We start from the raw sequence: 16,409 nt of genomic DNA, 5'->3' as shown, positions 1-16,409 counted from the left end.
TTTCGGATTTTCTGAATTCCCGGGCGTTATCCGTGAGTAATCCTTCTTCCTCCGGCCACGTTGCCCGAAAACTTGAAGGAAACGAACCTCCCGCTTTAATAGTTTATTAGCGTCATGGCCGCCTTGGGTAACCTGGTGCCCCCAGCTCCCCCTGTGTTAAAACGTCTCTCAAAATGGGCCGGATTCCTTCGAACTGAAACCCCTGACACGGCTTGCTTCGCTGCGCATTGTTTCGCGGCCATTCCTGCCGGGCCGTTCGAGCAACGGGCTCGGCCGCTGTGACCGAGCCGGGTGGTTTTCGAGAGACCTTGTGGGTTTTCGAGAGACCTCGTGGCTGTGATTTATTAGGCACAAACACCTTTTACCCATAGGAAATAGACTAGCTCCAACACTTCCTTTTACCTATTGGAGATAAAGGAAAACCCTCACTCTCTATAAATTGGGAGGCATTTGCCCAGACAAAACCAACCATCTCTTGGTTGTTGCAAACCTCCCAGCAACCATGAGAACTCATCTTCCTTCCTCTTTTTGGCTACTGCAAGCATTCCAGCAGCCATCCCAGCCATCAACCTCCATCTTTTGGCTGTTGCAAGCATCCCAGTAGCTGTCAACCAACATCTCTTGGTTGCTCAAGCACCCCAGCCACCGTCGAACCACTTTCCTTCCTCCCTTTGGCTGCTGCAAGCATTCCAGCAGCCATCCCAGCCATTCTTCAACCATCACAACCGAGATTTTCCTTCCTCCTCATACCCTTCCAAGCTTTAAATACCATAGCCTTCAAGCCTCAAGCTTTTCCCCCCCATCCTCCTTATCTTGAAACTCTTAAATCCATAAAGCCTCACCAAGGATAACTCCAAGCTTTTCCCTCATTCCAAGCTATAAACACCATAGCCTTCAAATCTCAAGCTTTTCCTCCCATCCTTCTCTTGAAACTCTTAAATCCTCATAGCCATAGCCATAGCCACAAACAACAAATTATCAACACCCCAAACTTAAGCATATCCAACACCAAGCCAAGCACATGCATTCTCATTTGCTAAACTTGTGGGTCTTTAGCTCCCACACTCCAAGCTCTCATGCCAAGCTCACATAATCTCATATCAACATCAGCAAGTCATCTTCAACTCTTCTTCAAGCTGCCGGAAACATCAGCAAGTCATCTTCAACTCTTCGTCAAGCTGCTGAAAACATCAGCACCAAACACGCAGCCGCTAGAAGAAGAACAGAGTCCTCCCCTGGGACTTGCTACTCCATCAGGATGCTTTGGGCCTAGTTCTCGCTAACTAAGACACGGGGTAATTTCACCAATTTTCTCCTTACGGCAGCCCAGCCCATTTGTAGCTGCTGGAACGAAAAAGACCCCAATAGAAGTATCTTGAGAATACAAGGATGCTAGTTCAAGATTCTAAAGATTTGTTTCAATCTACACCCCTTTGAAAGATGAAAGTGTTTCACTCTTGAAAACTCTCTTTTTTCTCTCTTTGATCTCTGAAACCTATTTGGTTGATGTTGGATTGTGTTTGTGTGTTAATGAGCTTATGGAAACAATTCTCATAAACATCTACTTAAGCATTTTCGGCCAAACCCCATTGGGCTTCCAAAATTGGGCCTTATGACACATGAGCCATAATATTTAAGTGTCTTAAGCCCTTAGGCTTGATACCCAACCATTTGGGCTTCTCATTAACTATGACCGAGGCCCAAATACATTTTTACACATAGTAAATCATCCACATGAAATCAATCAAATTGATTTCCTCATTCTCATTTGTATTACTCAAAGTTAACCATTTAAGGTGTGCAATCAATTAGGTTCTAATTTAGCAAGGCAGTGGGAAAACATTAGAAATCTTTCTAACCAACTGGAACTAAAACCCCTTTTTAATTCTTCCTTTTTTTGGACTGATTACAATCAATCCTAGGACTTCCACAAGCCAAGAGTGACATCTAGCAATATATCATGGCTACCCAAGCTAATTAGAATAGACGAAGAACCTATTCAGTTGGAATTGCAATGCAATACGGTCCTTATATTATACAATGTTTCCAATCATATTTTTAGGGTACGGATTGATAATGTCAAACCCCTAATATGATTAACCTCATGTGATTCATAGAACATGATTAAAAACCACTTTCTAAATCATGTTCAAGTACTATGGCCGAAGATTCACTGAATCATATCTTGAAACATTCTCATTTTCTTATGAAAGGTAGAGATTCCTTATTGTACATTCACATGCCTCCATGATGAATTAAGAGATCCCAATAGAACATAAGAAAAATCTTTTACGACTTTCCTTTGCGAGCTATCAAAGATCAATAACGCATCACAAGACAACCATGATGCCTTAGGTCTAAGGACTCATTTGCATTATTGCAACTACGAGTTCTCGTTTGACATATAGATAAATACTCCATACGAGAACTACAGTTGATTGCGTTCAGTGTACTCATTCACTAATGAGCACCCACATACTTTTATTAATGTCAACTACACAAATGGTTTGAGACCAACCATCCTCATTATTGAGCATACATAATATGTGCCAATCTTGACGGTTTATCAATGCCCATTTGACAACCCTACGATTAGGAACATTTTGGGATACTGCAGTTAGAGATTAAAGGTCTCCCGAATCTAAACTTCTTTAGATTACTTTATCTCTTATTTAGTACACCCTGTACATTTGTTTCTTTACACGATATAAAAGATAAAAAAATAAGATTGCCCTTTATTTATCATATACGAAATGTATTCTAAGGAGATTACATCAAATGTATTAGCTCTTAGGGCACATTTCTAACAATCTCCCACTTGCACTAGAGCCATTTAGCCATGTATCTAATACCCATTTTCTTTGTATGTCTATCCAGTTGTGACTGTGACATAGGCTTAGTGAGTGGATCTGCTACGTTGTCTGTAGATGCAACCTTTAGAATGCATACATCACTATTCGAAATGAGTTCTCGATTCTTGTGGAATTTTCTGTCAATGTGCTTGGATCTCTGATGAGACCTGGGTTCTTTAGCTTGAGCTATCGCCCCAATGTTGTCACAGTACAAAGGTACTGGTGACATTATGGTTGGAACCACATTTAGTTCGGTAATGAACTTCTTCATCCAAACAGCTTACTTTGCCGCTTCCGAGGCAGCAATGTACTCAGCTTCAGTGGTGGAGTCAGCAGTAACACTTTGTTTACAGCTTCTCCAGCTAACAATGCCTCTATTCAGAATGAAGACATACCCAGATATGGATTTACGATCATCTACATCATATGCGAAATCCGAGTCCGTAAACGCTTCCACTTGTAACTCTGATGTTCCTCCATAAATAAGGAATACTTAACAGCTCCCCAATGATCTAATCCTGGGTTTGACCGATATCTACTCGTTATACTAACAGAATAACTGATATCCGGTCTTGTACAAAACATAGCATACATGAGACTCCCTATTGCAGATGCATAAGGGATTTTACTCATCTGCTGTATCTCTTTTCAGGAGTTTTCGGACACATGTTCTTAGAAAAGTGAAGTCCATGTCTAACCGGAAGCAACCCTTAGATTGTTCCATATGAAATCTCTTTAGCACCTTATCTATATACAAGGATTGAGATAATCCAATTATTCTCTGACCTCTCAGGCATTCTTCTAACCCTACTTGAACTACGCGGAGTTTGTGTTATAACAGGTTGTGGATCTGGGATTGCATTCAGTTCAGTGTTGATTTCTAGCTCATTGGAGAATTCCTTGAGTTCTATCTGATTTCCCCTTTCTCATCAAGAGTGTATTCTCTTTCTAAGAAGGTAGCTGACCTTGCTACGAACACCTTTTCCTCGTCCATGTGAAAGAAGTAATATCCCATAGTTTCCTTGGGATATCCTTTAAATCTACACTTCACTGACCTTGCATCTAGTTTATCCGCATCTTGTCTTTTGACAGATGCTGGACAACCCTAAATCTTGATATAACCAAGACTTGGTTTCTTCCAAAACCACATTTCATATGGAGTTTTAGGAACAGATTTAGAAGGCACTCTATTTAACAAATGAATTGTTGTTTCAAGTACATATCCCCAAAAGGATATAGGTAAATAAGTATAGCTCATCATGGAACGAAACATATCCATTAAGGTTGAATTTCTCCTTTCAGAGACCCCATTATGTTGTGGAGTCCTTGGTAGAGTCCAATGTGTAAAGATGCCATGTTCCTTGTGGTAATCAAGAAACTCTGTGCTTAAGTATTCACCTCCTCGATCAGATCTAAGGATTTTAATACCCTTGCCAGTTTGGTTTTCAACTTCATTTCTGAATTCCTGAAACTTTTTAAAAGATTCAGACTTATGCTTTATTAAGTATAAATACTAGAACCGTGAATGATCATTGGTAAAGGTAATGAAGTATGAATAACCTCCCCTTGCGTTTGTAGACAAAGGTCCACAAACATCTATGTGGATCAACCCCAACAATTCTGCAACTCCTTCTCCTTTACCAGTAAAAGGAGACTTGGTCATTTTACCTTGTAGACAAGATTCAGAAGTAGGCATAGGAGCAGGGTCTAAAGATCCAAGGCATCCATCTTTTGCCATCCGGTGAATCCTATCTTGGCCAATGTGTCCAAGTTTGAGGTGCCACAATTTAGTTGAGTTATCCACATCTTTAGGCCTTTTAGTTGATATTATCTTGGGACCATGCTGATTAACCGGAGTCCCTCGTGTCATCTTTGTGTTGACAAGTTCACATTTTGTATTGTAACGCAAGCTACAAGTAGCTTCACCATAAAGCTCTTTAAGGTGAAGCAATATGGAAGCACAATCATCCATATCTTCATGTTGTTTTAGTAGCTCATCTTTCATGGATGCTAGTAAGTAACATTTACCTCTACTATCATCCTTGACATGCTTCTCATAAGCAGTTATTTCTTCCCGAGTAGCTGTTTGGTCAGAGGAATATGTGGTGGGGCTTGTGTCAACACATAATCAATCTCATCCATTTTAAGGACAAGTTTAACTTTGCGAAGCCAACCCGGATAGTTCGTGCCATCAAGGATAGTTCCTCTGGATTGGTGAAATAAATATATATGTGTGTGTATCATATTGGTGAATTTTTCCTCATTGATTTGATTAAAGTACCTGAACTAATGCATGTAGATAGTTGAAGAGTAGTTTATTCATTGCATTGTCCTAAAGCATTAGATTTTTTTTAAAACCAGAGCTAATCCATTTCTGCAGACTTGTGTATTAATATAATTTGTTTTGCCACTCAATTTCAGCTGAGAGTATTCCCTTTGGAGAGGGCAGGCTTAGAGTTGAAGGAAATTGCACAAGAGTACAATCTGAATGGGGATTCTTCTAACTCTGAAGCGGGCAGTCTTGTAGCATATTGAATTTGGGTTTCTGTTTGGGTGTGATTTGTTAGACATGTGAAATATTGTCAATTTGATTGTCTCATTGATTTCGTTTTGATTGCCAATTTGTGAAATTTTGACTCATCAATCTATGCTTAAGTTTGAAATATTGGTTTTGGTTGTATGCAAGGGAGGTCAAGATGAATTTATTTATTTTCTACTTATGTTGTCTGTGACTTTACTAATGATAATAACAGTTTCTAAATATAATCAAGAGTATATATATATATAGATTAAGAATTTTTATTAAAAAAAATTTAAAGAATTTCAACGACGTCTAAACCGTGTCATTGAAACCACATTCCATGATGCGGAATAGACCGTGTTTTGGAAATGTTTCCACGACAGGATATCCACGTCATTGAAACCTCATTCCATGACACGGAACAGACGTCGTGTTTTGAAAAAGTTTCTACGACACGCCATCCGCGTCATTGAAATCCCATTCCATGACGTGGCACAAATGTGTTTTAAAAAATTTTCCATGACACACAATCTATGTCATTGAAACCCTATTCCATGACACGGAATAGACGTCGTGTTTTGAAAAAGTTTCCATGACACCCCCTTTTGACGACGCGGGTAACGACGCCTGATCCGTGTCATTAAATGCCTTCTATGACGTAAATCAGACGTCATAGAAGGGTTTTTGGGTTGGTTTTGCGTTGCACAGTATTTATTTCCATTTCAGTTCTTAGTTTAATCGAAACATTCCATCAATGAGACTTGCTTTACCGAATAAATCTTTATTTATGAAAATAGAACAACCAGCTCCATCAAAATTCAAACTGAACTTTGATTTTACAAGTCTAGTAACTGAAATCAAACTCTTCTTCATAAAAGGAACATAAACTACTTCATCTAATTCTAAAACAAAACCAAATTCTAGCTTGATTCTAACTGTCCCTATGTAACTAACTTGGACTTCTTCTCCATTTCCCACGAACACCTTCATTTCATCCTTGCTTGGCAGCCTCTTGTTTGTAAACTCCCACAAAGAATTAGCCACATGAATAGAAGCACCACTATCTAACCACCATGAATCATATGAGAAATTAACCAAATTAGATTCGAAAAAGACCAAAATCATATTGGTGTTACCTTTTCCCTTCGTCTTTTCCAACCACCATTTATATTTCCTGCAGTCTCTCTTCATATGCCTTGCTTTCTTGCAAAAGAAGCAATTCATTCCAGTTGCAGGTTTCAAAGCCTTTTCTACAATGCTCTCTTTCTCTTTCCCAGTTGCAGTCTTATACTTATTTTCCTTATTCTGTTTAGTCTAAATCATGTTGACCATCTTGGCTCCCCTTTCTCTTATGATGTTGTGTTCTTGTTGAACAGTAATTGTAATGAGATCATTCAAAGTCCAGTTCTCTTTCTGAGCAATGTAGGTTTCCTTGAGAGATTTAAATTCCTTAGGTAATGAATTCAGTGCAAAATGGACCATCATATCCTCATCTACTGTCATACCCAGTTCCTGCAGTTTAGTCCCTATGTCGATCAAGTTGATGATATCAGCTCTTACACAACCTTGTCCATCATATTTCATATCAATAAACTGATTCAGAAGGGTGCTCTTGACAGCTTTCTCAAATTCCTTAACCCTCTGTGCAATTGCCTCATAATATTGTTTTGCATTCTCAGATTTGGGAATGCTTCCTTTCACTGATGAAGCCATAGCCCTTTACATGATCAACATAGCCATCTTGTTTGTTTTTTCCCATTTGGCAAAGTTTGTCTTGGTACAGAAGCATCTGTAGCTAGCACTTGAGGAGGTTTCTCTTTAAACACAAAATTGTAATCCAAAAAACCTAGAAATATTTCCAAATCCTGCTTCACTTGCTATAGTTTGATCTAGTTAAGGTTTCGATGGAGTTGTGATTCACCGTACAATTTGCAATACAAATTAAATAAAACTGTCCCTAAATCTTGATTTAAACATGTCAACTTATACATGTGGCTTTAAGTTAGCTTGTTCCAAAACCCTAAACAGTAAACTGCACAAGCTTCCTACGCAAGTAAACTCACATTTGTGGATGTAGATACACTTGCTAGCCAGTGCAGTCGACTGTCCAGATTGTTCCATCAATGTTGTGATCAATATGCATAATTTCCATATGTGGATGGAGAATCATATAGAAGGCTATGAGCACTGATGCAAATTTCTAACCAAACTGTCAAATTTAAGAACTCTTACACAGCCTGAGCAGCTGTGGCTCACTCATTCTACATAACAGTTTTTAAATTATTGATCAAAACTTCATGAGCAGTAATCACCTTATGCTCTTAAATATCAGGATATGCAAACAAAAGAAAACTGCATATTTTTTATAGCTTACAATCAAAACAGTTAGATTGAAGAACAAAAGCCTAGAGCTTTGATACCACATGTAAGTTTGTACTAAGCTTTTATACAATAATACTAACCTTGTTTAGCCATGGTAATGGTAGAGAGTCTTGGTAATTTTATAGAGAGTCTTCTTCACCTATGCAACACTTTATTTTCTCTTGCCTCTTAGATAGGGTGAGTTATGAATTGAGAGCCTGTTTGCTGCAAGGGAAAGGACCTCTATTTATAGATGCATCACTTCAAAAGCCTTGCCTATCAAGAAGCATTCGAGTGTTCTTTTTGCATTAGAATAGGTTTGTTTCAATCCATGTTATATTAGGAATCCTTTTAATACTTGTGTTTTACTTTAATAAGCTCTGTACAAGTATTTATCTCATACGGTTGAGTTCTATTCCTTGATCAACCAAAATACTTGAGTCCTCTTAGGATTAGAAGATCATCCTTCATGGACTAAGGCATTAAATCGTCTTATATGTGAGTCATCCAAGGTAGTTTCACTCTTTGAGAAGTACTAGAATGACCTTAAAAAAGGAGTCTTGATTGCCTTTGAGTTATTTGGTTATAAATTCTAGTACACCAAGGGGGATAACTTGGTTGATAAATGAGCTGGTAGACATACTCTCTCATCTCTGTAGGCCGTACACATGTAACATCAATTAACTAAATCTCACCTCTATTTCATAGGGCTGAATACCCCTACGTATTGTCTATCCTTGATTATGTGTTTTGTAAAATATAATGAAGATAGATATGTTGTATCAGTGTTGTTAGACCAGCAAAACTTTTCATTGTGTAAAACTATCACTACTACACATAAAAGGCAAAAGACGACGGGAATTCACCATCCTGTATCCGGTTTTCAAACCGTCGTGAAATCGACCGACACCTTTTCCAAAAGCAAACCATGACGGTAAATCCCCGTCGTTGTTAAACCAAACAACATCATTAACAAATAACAACCGACGCCTGTGTATTGAAAAATAAGCCAAAAAAATTGTCAAGGATAAGAATAGACGACCAATTTTAACAAACAAACGTCGTTTACTACGCAACACATGACATATTTTAACAGAACATGGCCGCAAGAGACGCATACCACGACGAAAACTAAAACTCATAGCCGTTACATATACATTTCACGACACATGATCAAACAAGAAACGTGAAATACAATTATGACGTCTTTAAATAAATAACAGACGACGTTATTAATGCATACTACGTCACCACAATTTATATAACCGTCGTGAAATATATTTTCCACTTCGTTTTTTCCATTAATGTTGACGTGGAAATAGACGTTAGGGTCATTACTTACGACGCATAAACAACGTCGTCCTCCAATAAAAGACAGCGATGTTTCAGAATTTATACGTCATCTTTAAAAAATGACCGTCGTATAAAATTATTTTAACGACATGATCTGAAATAAACGACATGGATAATATGTTAGGGTCATTACTTACGACCCATTTATTTCTGCAGACGACGTTGTGTTTGATGGACAACATCGTCATCATGTAAAAGACAGCCGTGTTTCGAAATTTATACGTCATCTTTACCAAAATGACAGTCGTCTAATATTTTCGAGACGGCAAAGTTTGTCAGCCAATCGCCGTGTAAAATCCTTTTAACGACATAAGAATAAAATAAAAAAAAGACGCTGATATTCCTATATAACGTTGTTTTTGTAAAAGAACAACGTCCAAATATCTCTTTATGTCGATAAATTTACCTCTGGATTTAAAATACCGTCGTGAATTGTCCTGTCTCCACTTCGTTTATGAGATAACAAGCGACGTGGTAAAATTTAAGACGACGATTTTTGAGTTGATACGGACGAGTTCATAATCTAAGACGTCGTCTTTTGTAACGTTCAGGTTAGATATCTCGTCTTTTAGACGTCGGTATTATGGGATTGGAGTCGTGTTATTTGTAATTACATGTCGGCTCTTTAGGGTTCCCCGACGTGATATCGTTAATAACTGTTTCACAATACCGTCGTGGTTCTTCATTTTTACGTTGCTTTTAGACGTCGGTAAATACATTGCGGTCGTTGAATGCTCCAAAACATCGTTTTTTAATGAAAATTTTATTAAAACAGACATCTGTTTTTCACATTTTTATCAGGACCATCGTTTTTGTAATCTTGAACCAGTATTTTTTGTACTGATTGTTTTGTGGCCAAAACCTGCATAATAAAAGTGAAGAAAACACATTACAATTTATTACAAAATTAATGTCATACACTTCCGTTTAGGGCATAAGTAATTTCATAAATTACAAGTGCATCATTCAATCCATATATCTTCACACCCATCTCGAATATTTTGACTCCCAAACTCACCCACCAGTTCATCAAATGTGTCAACATTTGGCATCCCTCTATTAAATGGCTCACACTCAATTCTCACATCACCTAAGACATCATCACCAATAACATCATTGTTTTCTCTATTAGGCATTGATAACACTACCGACCAACCACGATGCATCGGGTCGTCAACAAAAAATACTTGTTTGACTTGAGAAGCCAAAACAAATTGGTCATTCCTATGTCCAATTTTACTCAAATCTACAAGGGTAAATCCAAGTTCATCGACTACAAGGCCGGAAGTACTATCTATCCAATCACACCTAAAGACTGGGATTGTAAACTTTTGGTAGTCAAGGTCCAAAATTTCTTGAATGACACCATAAAAACCCATATTTAAGAGAATTAGGTTTTTATCCTTGGCACTAGCAACTTGCATGGTATGTGCAAGTAAATAAACTCCACTATTTTGAACTGTCCGCACATCATCTTGTGCCTTGATGTTAAATTTAATACCTTTAATAAGATAGCTTCTATATGATGGCACTGCTATGTTTGGACCAGCTGCTAGCCACCTTAAATTTTCTGATACGCCTTGATTGTCTTCCTCATTAAGTTCACTTTGAACCTGCAAATTAATTATATCTTACTTCAATCTAACATAGAAAGAAGAAAATTAAAAGTCTAATATGTTATTCAATAACATATACCTTGAAGCGTAACCATTGAATGAAAGTCCTATTGTGCTTATCTTGCAACCACTTTGTTCTCTTTCTAAATTTTGGATAAGCGGTCTTGATGTGGATCATATGTTCCCTACATGACACGAAAAATTCAAGCATGACGGTCCCAAACATATAAGATAAACATAAGGAATAATTTAAAATGGAAACTTAAAGAATAAAACTCATACTCGATATAAGGTAGGACTTCACTGTGCAACCTGATAATGGCTTTGAAACTCCTATCTTCTGACTTGATGGCACTCCAATTGTACTAATATCAGATAAATGTTCGGTGCAAAATTCTACAGCTTCTTCAGCTATATAACGCTCAGCAATGCAACCTTTTGGATGAGTACGGTTCTGAACATACCCCTTTAGAACTTTCATATATCTTTCGAACAGATACATCCATCTAAAATAAACTGGCCCACATAGACGAACTTCTCTGACAAGATATACTACTAGATGAACCATGATATCGAAGAATGAAGGTGGAAAGTATTTTTCAAGCAAACACAAAGTAACTACTACATCTTCTTCCAACTTATCTAGCTTGGAAACATCAACCGTCTTTGCACATATAGCATTGAAGAAGAAGCACAAACGAGTTATTGCATACCTTGCAGGCTTCTCCAAAATAGAACAAATTGCCACAGGAGCAATTGTTGCATTAAGGTATGACAATCATGTGATTTAAGGCCAAGAAGTCTTGAATCTTGTAAAGATACAAGATTTTTTATAATTGAAGAATAACCTTCAGGGACCTTCATACCATAGAAAGAATTGCAAACCGCTCTCTTCTCTGCTCTTGACAAATTCCAAGGCCCTGGAGGTAAACGAGTACGTCTTTCTCCATACTCGGGTTGCAAATCAGTTTTGACCCCCCATGTTCAATAAATCTAACCGAGCAGCAATCCCATCGTTATTTTTTTCTAGGGATCTCCAGCAATGTTCCAATGATACTATCACAAACATTCTTCTCAATGTGCATAACATCTAGGACATGCCTCACAGGAAGGTATTTCCAATACTCGAGATCAAAGAATTTTGACTTCTTCTTCCAACAAACTCTGTCACCATCATTTTCACGCCCACCTCCCCCTTTTTTCGAGCCCCATGTATAATTAATACCTTCAACCATTTGTAGCACTTCTTCTCCGATTAATGGCTCTGGAGCCGTGTCATATTCAGGTTTCCCATTAAAAGCTGCACGCTGCCTCTGATATGGATGATATGTTGGTAACCATTTTCTATGGCCGATGTAACAAATTTTATGGCCATTTTTCAACCTGTGACTAGGTGTATCATCACCGCATATTGGACAAGCTTTATATCCTTTAACAACACAACTAGATAAGTTTCCATAAGCGAGGAAATCATTAATTGTCCACAGTAATGCAACTCTGAGTGTAAAGTATTCTCCTATATGTGCATCATACACTCCTCTAATCCCATCCCACAGAGATTTTAAATCATCAATCGAAGGCTCCAAGTAGACGTCTATATCATTTCCGGGTTGTTTAGGACTGGAAATCGATAAGGTCAACATCATGAACTTTCGTTTCATGCATAGCCATGGTGGGAGATTATATGTAACTAAGATAACTGGCCAGCAACTATATCTGCTACTTAGAGAACTGTGGGGATTGAATCCATCAGATGAAAGAGCCAATCTCAAGTTTCTCGGCTCATTACCAAACTCGGGCCATTTATCATCAACAAGTTTCCAAGACGGGGAATCCGCCGGATGAGACATTTAATCGTCAATTGATTTTCTAGCTGCATGCCAAGTCAAACTCTTAACTGTCTCATGTGAGGAAAATACCACACCACCTTCGCTACCACACCCTCTTTCAAGATTGAATCTTTGCCTTCCTTCCACCTTGAGATACCACAAGTAGGACAATTAGTTGAATCTTCATACTCCTTCCTATACAAGATGCAATCATTGGGGCATGCGTGGATTTTCTCATACCTCAGCCCCAATGCACACAAAGTCTTTTTTGCCTCATACATAGAGGCCGGTATTGTATTTCCTTTTGGAAGCAAATCGCCTTGAAGTATCAATAATTCTGTAAAACATACATCACTCATCCCATGTTTTGCCTTCAAATTATACAACTTCACTAATGCCGATAACTTGGTGTACTTTCTACAACCAGGGTACAATGGTTGATCTCCATCCCCAATCACATTGGCAAACTCATAAGGATCGGATCCAAAATCACCAAAATCATTATCATCCATCTCTATTTCTTCATACACAAAACTGTACCTACTATGGTCATCATCTTCTTCAACATTTCTACTAGCATTAGTAGTTGCTTCCCAAGGTTCTCCGTGAAATGTCCAATTCTTATAGCTTTGGTCAACTCCATTAAAGTACATATAAGTGATCCCTTATAATTCCAACCCTAAAGAATTTCAAATTCACACATTTAACACATGGACAATGGATATGTGTTGTAGTTAGAAGATTTTCTATAGAAAATTTCAAAAATGCTTCCACCCTTAACTCATATGCCTTCGATCTTCTACCCGAGTGCATCCATGACTTATCCATCTCCGACACTATACCCTATTATCTATAATAAAGTGAAAAAACAAGCAAGTAATATAGTAAACAGACGACGGTTTTTAAACAACAACAGACGTATTGGACATATATAGACGACGGGTTTTAAAAAACGTTGTCTAATGCTAGCAAAAAACAAAGGCAAACAAATTGAAACACGACGGTAGTTAAAGAAAACCGTCGTATAGAAAACTACAGACGACGGTTTGTTAAAAAACCGTCGTCGTATGCCTAAAAAAGCATCCTAAATATCGAAATCCCAGTTTATTTTCAAGAACCCAAAATATATTAAGAACACAACATATACATTAAATCCATGAACCCATACCTCCAACAACATTAAAAGATCGCAAAACATATATCTAAAACCCTTTAACACATAACTGAATATCATTCAATGAATTTACAAGCATGAGATTAGGGTTTGTACTTACAGGTAGGCAGAGCTCACAGATTATGGCTAATTTGGATTCGACGGAGCCTGGAGGGCCCAACTTTGAATTAGAGTTGAAGTGAGAGAGCGAAATGTTTTAGGTCACAGATTATGGCCAACTTGGTTCAGGGTTACAAGTATAAGACTTAGAGCGAAATCTGAAAATTTTAAGTCGTGGGGAAAACAAAAAAACTGTCGTTAAAATTTCAAAATAAACATGACGCTTATTACATTAAAAACGTCGTGGTAAATCTCTTTATGACGCAAAACCAAAACACTGTCGTTAAAAATTCAAAAGAAATATGACGCTTATTACACGAAATGCGTCGTGGTAACTCCTTACGACACAAAAACAAACAAAAAAAATTGACGTATTAGAAACTAAGTATATATGTGGGGTTTGGTTTTTCTGGGATTCGAACTCGTGCGCGAACGGGTGGAATGAACAGAAAATTAAATAGACAAATATACCCTAAACCCTAAACCCTAATAAATAAAACCTAAATTATATATTTAAAAAAAATTAATTTTAGAAAAGGGATTAGGGTTTTAGGGCCTAAAATATCTCAACCATAAAACCTAAACCCCAAAAATATTCCTTTAACCCCCTAAACCCTAAACCCTAAACCCTAATCCATCAAACTATAAGTGATGTTGTGACTCATCAAAACATTTTTTTTTTTTTGGAGGTCATTTTAAATTTGTATAACTCAAACTGCATTTTTGAAAGCTTCAGGGGGAAGAAAATATCTCAATGACTTCATAGGAGTTGACGTTGCATTTTTTGGATTTATTTTAAATTTATTTTGAATATTTTGAATTAAATAGAATAAAGTATTCTTACAAACACCAACAAACCACGTCGGCGTTAAGAAAGTAAAGACGTTGTAAATCGTAATAAACGACTTACTTGTAAAACAAACATCGTTTAATGGCGACTTACTTGTAAAACAAACATCGTAATAAACCACAGACTACGCTATTTTTCATTTACCGACGTAGTATATCGATGCAATAACGGTATTTTTGAATTTACCATCGTTTGATAATACAAAAAACCACATAAAATAAATCTGAAAATTTTCTTCTTACCATCTTCTCAAACTCCAGGGAAGGATCCATGATGATGTCTCTCATAAAGTGCATGACATAATAGCCACACTCTACACTGCTGGGTTTCTTTGGTGTGCCTGGTAGAGTTTTCCAAATAGGTGCTTTACGGCCTTGTCTGCCTATGTGTGAATTATACATTTTGATACAATGTTCACTATGTTTTTGCCCTCCTCATCAACAACTCGATTTCCGGGCAGTGGATCCAGAAAATACACAGTCTCCTTCTTTGCTCTCACAATGATCAAGACCCAATGACGGCTGCACAAAATAAATATAAAGGTTATACAGTTTTATATGCATTGCATCATACAAACAAAATCCTGTTAAGGAGACTAACCCTGGATTGTAAGGCATCATGAAAATCTGTTCACCATCTGTCTTTTGAAGTCGATTGGCTACCAAACATGATCTATCAGTTAATGTCCCAGAGTTGGCACTAAGTTGAGCAGGGTCGATAAGGCCAACCATGTTCACCATATTTGCAGATTTCAAATTATCAAATAGGCACCTAAATATATGAAATGATCACATGACTGTTTTTTTTTTTTCAACAGAAAGGAGAGTATGAAATGAATATTTGATAAGGAAAAACCTCATATATACTGCAACCACAGTAGCCCCAATTTCTTCCATGCCTGCAAACTGTGTAATATCTTCATGCAAGATGAAGGTACTACGATCTTCACCAAACACCTCCTTCTCAATTGTAAAGGTCATAATCTTCTCCTGAGGCTTTAGTGTCGTTTCCACATAACGACAAAGGGATTGTAAAGAAGATGGCACCTCCAGCTTTGAATAATCAGGTACTTCAGTATTCTGTTTAAAGAAATAAAACAACATAAAGTGATGTGGTAAATCAATAAACACGACGGTTTAAAGAAAACACCGTCGTCTGAAAATAATTTACACGACGGTAACAAAACACCGTCGTGGTGAAGAATTTATTACGTCGTATAAAAAAAATCCGACGTCTAATTCAAATGCAAAATTCATAGATAATGAATTTACCTTTTCAATTTGCTATTCTCCAACACTGGATTTCTGTTTTAATAAATAAAGAGAGATATATAAGAAAGATTGTACAACAATTTAAAAATTCAATTAAAAACAAAACTGCCGTGGAAATTTAAAACAAACGACGATTTAAAGAAAATATCGACGTCTGAAAATTGAAAAACAAATGAAAAAATGCAAGTTATGAGAATTTACCTTTTCATCTTGCTTTTCTACATCCCTGGATTTCTGTTTTAAGAAATAAAGAAATATATATAAGATAAATTGTACAAAAAGTAAAAACATTAAATTAAACCGTCGTGGTAAGGCATAACATAAGACGGTATGTAAGAATTACGGACGTCTAAAAACCATTAAACGACGGTAAATAATAAACGTCGTGGTGATTTATCTATAACGTCCGTAAGGACTAAAACCGTCATCTAAATCACCATAAAAATTTTCAAAAATCCAGATGTGTACCAGCCTTTTTTAGCA

At 37.2% G+C, this 16,409-nt stretch overlaps 1 pseudogene; it reads right to left on the bottom strand.

The window, feature by feature from the left end:
- Window positions 1–2,823: 2,823 nt before the first annotated feature.
- On the bottom strand, window positions 2,824–3,520 carry LOC148297719 (secreted RxLR effector protein 161 pseudogene; annotated as a pseudogene).
- Window positions 3,521–16,409: the final 12,889 nt, after the last annotated feature.

This window comes from Prunus avium, chromosome 1 (assembly GCF_965620075.1).
Source record: "Prunus avium chromosome 1, drPruAviu1.hap1.1, whole genome shotgun sequence".
NCBI classification, from domain to species: Eukaryota; Viridiplantae; Streptophyta; class Magnoliopsida; order Rosales; family Rosaceae; genus Prunus; species Prunus avium.
The sequence above is the reverse complement of the archived record's forward strand: the minus strand, read 5'-3'. Positions and strand labels throughout refer to the sequence as shown.